This window comes from Medicago truncatula, chromosome 2 (assembly GCF_003473485.1).
Source record: "Medicago truncatula cultivar Jemalong A17 chromosome 2, MtrunA17r5.0-ANR, whole genome shotgun sequence".
NCBI lineage: Eukaryota > Viridiplantae > Streptophyta > Magnoliopsida > Fabales > Fabaceae > Medicago > Medicago truncatula.
Window position 1 is genome coordinate 28,424,265 of NC_053043.1, and position 6,906 is coordinate 28,431,170.

The 6,906-nt window shown below is 28.7% G+C and overlaps 1 long non-coding RNA gene across 1 annotated transcript; it reads right to left on the reverse strand.

The window, feature by feature from the left end:
* Positions 1-840: 840 nt before the first annotated feature.
* Positions 841-2,701, reverse strand: LOC120578061 (uncharacterized). The gene is made up of 3 exons (XR_005644005.1): positions 2,567-2,701; positions 1,317-1,375; positions 841-1,003 (listed from the first exon to the last, which is right to left on the reverse strand). It is a non-coding gene; the product is annotated as an uncharacterized lncRNA (long non-coding RNA).
* Between the last annotated feature and the right edge of the window lie 4,205 nt (positions 2,702-6,906).

The following is a 6,906-nucleotide window of genomic DNA, read 5'->3' on the forward strand; positions in this document are numbered from 1 at the left end:
AGTTGGCCAAGTAAATAAGGGTTGTCTTCTCATAATTAGAACCCTAAAATAACTATTGCTAAACATTGAAAGAATTAGAAAATAGGTAGTTATATTAATTATCGGTGAATTAAAACACAAGACAAAAAATATTTTCTAAGAAAAATTAAACAGAAAAGATTGTGCAATATCAACTAGGTTTTTCTGATCCAATTGTTATTATTCATACAATTATTGAAACAAATATTTAGCTGAGATTAATGATACAACCTTGTAAGCATGTTTATATTGATTATTGAAACTAGGTTTTTTTTTTCAACACCTTATCCCTAATAAAAATATAACATAAAATTCATTAATGAATTTTATGTTATATATTTATTAGGGTTTAAGGTGTTGCAATAAAACAATTATTCCTAATGAACACCATTTCAATTTTCAAAGAAATTAAAAGACATCTCTATAAAACTTTTGAGTTGACGAGTGAAACCATATTCTTCTTTGTACTAATCAAACTATTGAGTTTCAAGAACCCAAAATATGTATTGGAAAAGAAATTCGAATTTAAAATAAGCCATCCTTATAAATATAAAGTGACAGACAAGAAAATAATACTTCTTGCTTTTTAAAATAAATATCACTTCTTGAATTTAACCCATTATTTGAGAGATCAAAGATCCTACCAATTAATTGAACGAATTCAACGGCTGATCATTGTCTACAAAGACACTAAAGAAAGAAGATGATTCAAAATTATGTTTAAGAGTTAAGAAGCTGCATCTTAAAAAATAAATAAAATTGTAATAATTTGTTTTGTAAGATTTATTTTTCATTCATTTTTAAACAAAGCAAACACATATATACATCATATAAACCGATGAGAATGCAAAGGATCTCTAACTTTACCTGAGGTCCTGAGTTTGAATTTAGCCTTGAGAATGCAACATTGTTAAATTTCTTGTGGGATACATTTTCCACTCAACTCAAGAGATTAGTCTATATGTAGTTGAGGGTGCAGTTTACCCTGTTCACACAAAAATTATTTACATCCTCTATATATATTTCGACAAATCCACGTTCATTTTAAAAATCAATTCACACAATTTTATCATAAATAAAAAAAAATCATTTTTATAATTTTGAAAAAAATTTAAAATCTAAAAAAATTAATCCTGAATAAATTGAAAACTCAAAACAAGTGATGAATTAAGGCTTGAAATTTAACGCCCTTAAATACAATAGAAATCAATTACATCCGACAAATAAACAAATAATCATTCATCACATAGACAATTGATAAAAATATGTTCTCAATCTCATGAAGAAAAAAAAAATACCGAGAGGAATGAATTCTCCTACAGAGCCACAACTTTAGCTGCAACATTCACCGGAATACCTGAAATTCAAATAAAATAAAATCATAAATTTTGAGAGTTTTTTTTTTACTAATATAACAAACCAGAATAACAATTTAATTCGGTTTCTAAAATTATGAAAACTTTGATATAGATCTATCCATGTTGTTGTGTGTCTGAACTTTGAATTTGTTATACTCAACAATCAACACATTCACGTAGTCAAAAACGTCAGTGATATCTTGATCGAGATCGGAATATCCAGATCTTGAAGAATTTTGACTTTATAAAAAATTAAATTATGCATTGAAATATAGAACTTCCGAGTACGATTTGACTGGAACCAACTTCCGACCATGTGGAGGAATATAGTTGAGATTGTTTTAAGAAAACAATAAAGATTACAAGAAGACCCACAAATCGATTGATATGGTGGGGTAAGGGAAGAACTCCCTTTTGACTATATTTTAGGATTAACTTGGGAGTGAAATAGAAGAAAAAGAAAAGAAAATTATGTTTGATATTTGAGAAATTGATAACGGTTTGCGATTGAAGACAATATGTGTTTAAAACTTTTACTTACGATTTATATAGGCAAAACGACCAAGGACACATAGTCTTGTAGGTAGAGACGTCAGTGATATCTTGATCAAGATCGGAATATCCAGATTTTGAAGAACTCTGAGTCTATAAAAAATTAAATTACGCATTGAAATATGGAAATTCCGACCTTGATCTGAATGGATCTAACTAGGGGTGGACGCCTCGGTCGGTTTTCGGATGAAAAACCGAAATTCGAGGTGATCGATGGGTGATGAAATCCCACCCATCTTCGTCTGTGTGGTGCACTCGGTTTTATCGGATTCGGTTTATACGGTTTGTCGGATACGACGGGTGAGTTGAATTGGTTACTTGATATTTCAGCTATAAAAAAAAAAATCAAAGAAAAATACACATAATAATATTGATGAAGAAGGATTGTCTATAAAATACTGAAATAGAAAATCAATGGAAGACATGAGCAAGAAACACCACAAATAAACGAATCCAAATACTAATAGAATAAGACAAGAAAAGACATAAATTAGATCAAAATCAACATTTTCATTCTGGATCTGATCTCCTGGTGCATTCGTCATCGTTTAAATTTCGAGTCTCTCTCTGTTTATATATTCTAGAGTTTGTGTTGTTGTTGTTGATGAAGAGTGTAAATAATTAATAGTGGAGCTCACCGGAATAAAGAGATCTGAAACGGAGGAGCAAGGTCAAGCTGAAAGAAACGGTGGAGATCTGAGTGAATGAAGAAGAGGAAGAGTCTATGTGTGGCTGCTGTTAGGAATTGGTGTGGTTACAGAGAGATTGTGCAGCTGCTAGGGTAACACATTAGATTATATAATTATATAATTATAAGATATAATAACAATATATATTGGGTCGGTTGGTATTGGTTATCGTTGGGCCAATCAACACGGTTCAAACCGACCCATAACTATCCATAATAATAAGCCATCCTTTTGAGTACGCGTGACCTGCCGACCCGTTTCATCCCGCCCGACCCAGTTTCAACTGGGCTGGATATCACGGTTTCGAGCGGTAAAGGAAATTTTTTCCATTCCTAGATCCAACATCATTGACTATTTGTTGAAATTTTTTAAGTAAACAATAGATTATACAAAAAGACTCACATACCTATTGATACAGTAGGGATAAGGCAAGCACTTCTTTTTTACTAGATATGAAGATTAATCGATCTGAGATTCTAATAGATGAAAAAGAAAAGAAAATTACAATTGAGATTTGAGAAATTGACAACAGTATGAGATTGAAGACAATATGTGTTAAAAATTATTACCAACAATTTATATAGGCAAAATGACTAAGGGCACCTAGTCACTATATGAAAATCTAAAAATAAAAATTTAGTGCCAATCATACAAACCCACGAAACACCCCCCAATTAACTTTTTTAATACTAGGTGAAAAAAGCCGAATAATATTTTTTAAATAATAAAAATAAGACTTAAAACTTATTGACTTTAAATTACACAAATAAATAAGTTTCTCTAAATTTTCAAAATATTAGATCAGAGATGTCTTACATCAAAATATAAAATGTCATAGTGACACAAACCTCACTCAAGTTAAAACATTTTCCTAATGGTGCTCAAACACCTTATGGCAATGGCATAAAATGTCACAACACATGTGTTACGCATTGCTTACCAGTATATTGCTATATTTTGCAATTTCAATCCAATAGAACTCAACCTTGAATTTCATTCAAAGCTCAAGATTTACACAACTCCATAACATCTTAAATTCTCCACGTTATTGGACAATTTCCATATCAATTTTTAATTTTTCAACAACTCTTTCATCTTGTTGCAGTGAATAATTCCGCCCTCCCGAGTACTCTTAGTTCCTTTCAACAATCCACACTGCTTAATCCACTTCCAACTTTTGTGTTCATAAAAAAATTCAACATCCAAGTATATATCTTGAAACACTTCATCATTGTTTAATCGTCTGTGTTGCCAAATTCTTAATTCAATAACATGACACTACTACGCCTTGCTCTTCACAACAAACCATTAAAACATAAACAAAATCCTCCGTGTTTCTCATAGAAATTCTTTTTTCCACCTCCTTCAATATTATCGGTCAAACTACATGGGTTTCTTGCAACCATTCCATACTGTACTTAATAATTCTTCTGTTCAAGGGCACTCATTGTTTTGATCGGCCACACAATAAAAATACACTATAAATGTCTATGAAACAACAATGTCCTCAAATCATACAATATAATAAAACAAGGTTAGTTCTTTGGCAAGTTGGACATTTGTCCTCTTCTAAGAGCATCCTTCCTTGATACTCTTTCTAAATTATACCAGTGCACGGCACGGGATAATTTTATTTAAATTAAATTAAAAATAAAATAGTTATGCTTCATATCAATAATTATTTTAAATTTGATATTTAAAAACATGAAAAAGGAATGATAAGAATTGTTAAAATGAGAAAATGTCACGAAGACTCGAATAATTTTATTTAAGACTGAATACACAATCAATAATGACAATAAAATGAGGTTCAATAAATCAATATTTACAGCCACTTCTCAGTAAATGATAGGCATTTGCCAAAATACCATAGAATTTAAGTAAACTAATCTTTCATGAAAAGTAAAGGACATAATAAGACATCATTGGGTTTTTGGATCAAAGGATAAAAGGAAAAATTTAACAAAAAGAAAGAGGAAGTAAAAAATGAATGAAAGCCTAAATGACACAAATATTTCCGAAAAAAAAGGACATAAGTAGCATTTGAAGAATAGTGGGAAAAATTGCAAATCAGTAGAGACATCTAGAATCAAACATCCTTCCACGGATGAACAAAAGAATGCCTAGACTTAAGAGCAGTGATTCTGTAGGAAAAAAGCACAAATTAGCAATATAGAAAAGTAGTAAAAGGATGAAAATAAATAACAACCAAACCAAACAAACAAAAGCAATGGAAAATTGAAGGCACCATAAAGCAACTTAAAGAAGAATACCAAAAGACATCAGCAAGTAGATTCCACAATGGACAATTATGTAAGCAAAAGAGATTGAGATGTAAAACAAACAAATCACCACAGCTAATGATGAATTGATTATCACGTAATTGTTCTGGACTTAACAATTGAAACTAAATCGTACTAATTACCTATATACTTTTACCTATAGTTTTGCATCTGCTAGAATTTTCAGATTGTGAAATCATCTGATTATTATATATGGAGTCATTTTCTTCCAATAAAGAGACAATTAGAAAAACATAAACAATACACAATAATCACTTCAATGAAAATTTACAAAACAATAAAAAATTCTAAAACAGAAACCAAGATAAATTGTGTTAAATGCTCAAATAAAATAAAGAGTTAATAGGACTTTACTCCGTAATATAGGTCACTTTTATTTTTCCTTCCTGTAAAATTTTTTTGTCAGATTTCGTCCTTGTAAAATTTTTTTGTTTTAGAATACCCCCGAGGCCAACTGACTGTGCATTTTTACTGATGTGGCATGCTGCATCACCATTTTCTGATGACGTGGCACGCTAACTGTATAATTAATTTTTTTATTAGGTACACGTGGCATTTGTGATTTTTTTAAATAAAAATAAAAAAATTCTTAAAAAATTAATATAATGAAAAAAATTAAAAAATACAGAAAAATTTAAAAATTATGGAAAATTAATAAAAATAAAAAAAGATTAAAAATTAATTAAAAAATGATTAAAAAAATCTGGTAAAATTAATAAAAAATTATAAAAAAAATATGGAAATATTTAAAAATTTGTGTAAAAGATAAATATATATTGAATTTTTTTTCCAGAATATCATATTTAAAAAATTAAAAAGATTAATCATTTTTAAAAAACCAAAATTTTAGAAAAAAGATTAATCATATTTAAAAACGCTAAATTTTCGAAAAACAATTATGGAAAAAACTAAATTTAAAAATAAAACATCTTACTTTTGAAAAAAAATATGAATTTTCTCCATTTGTCTAGAATTTTTTAATTTTTCTGATATTAAAAAAATATGAAAATATGATTTTTTTTTTAAATATATTAATTTTTAGAAAATTTCGATATATATTAATCTTTTCCAGATTTTTTTTATTTTTATTAATTTTTTAAAAATTTTTTCAAAAATTTCCAGAATTTTATTATTTTTTTTTCTAGACTTTTTTTTATTTTTATTTATAAAAATATCATAAATGGCACATGTACCTAATAAAAAAATTATACAGTCTGCGTGCCACGTCATCCGTGAAAGGTGACACAGCTTGCCACATCAGCAAAAATGCACAGTCAGCAAATTCTAAAAGAAAAAAAATTTACAAGGATGAAATCTGACAAAAAAATTTTACAAGGGGGAAAAACGAAAGTTACCTATATTACAGGGGGTAAAGACCTATTAACCTTAAAATAAAATAGGATCATGTTAACCGGTGTCCCCGGGGCACTAGTTAAGGAAACTAAAAAAAGAAGTTTTAAAATAAAAGTAACACTTTTTATACTTTTTAAAATTTGACAGCACAAGTTTCAATATAATACTTACCACATTTGACTCATTAACGAATGCCCTTAGAAAACTGGTTAACATTATCCAATAAAATAAAAGAAGGCACTTGCCTCCCTCAATAATAAATTTCTTTGTTTCACTGAGGGGAAGACTAAACAGAGCTATCATTTTGAAATTTTTAACTACCATAAATGAGGCTCATTGGCTAACAATAGCAATATAATGAAAATTATAGCTCATGCATTCTATGTTGCTGTTCAAATTCTTGTTCCCTCTATACTACATTGATAGAAAGAGATGTGCTAATTCTCTATCACTATTTTTTTAGGATAAATTTAATTTTGTAAAAGTTAATCATAGCCAAGTTTAAAATTCAAAGATAATTATTTTTTATGAAAATGAAAGCTATAACAAAATTTTGTAAGCTTGCACTTCAAATTATATAGAATTGCAAGATAAGAAGAATGGTTTGGTTCAAAACTTGGTGATATTCAAAGA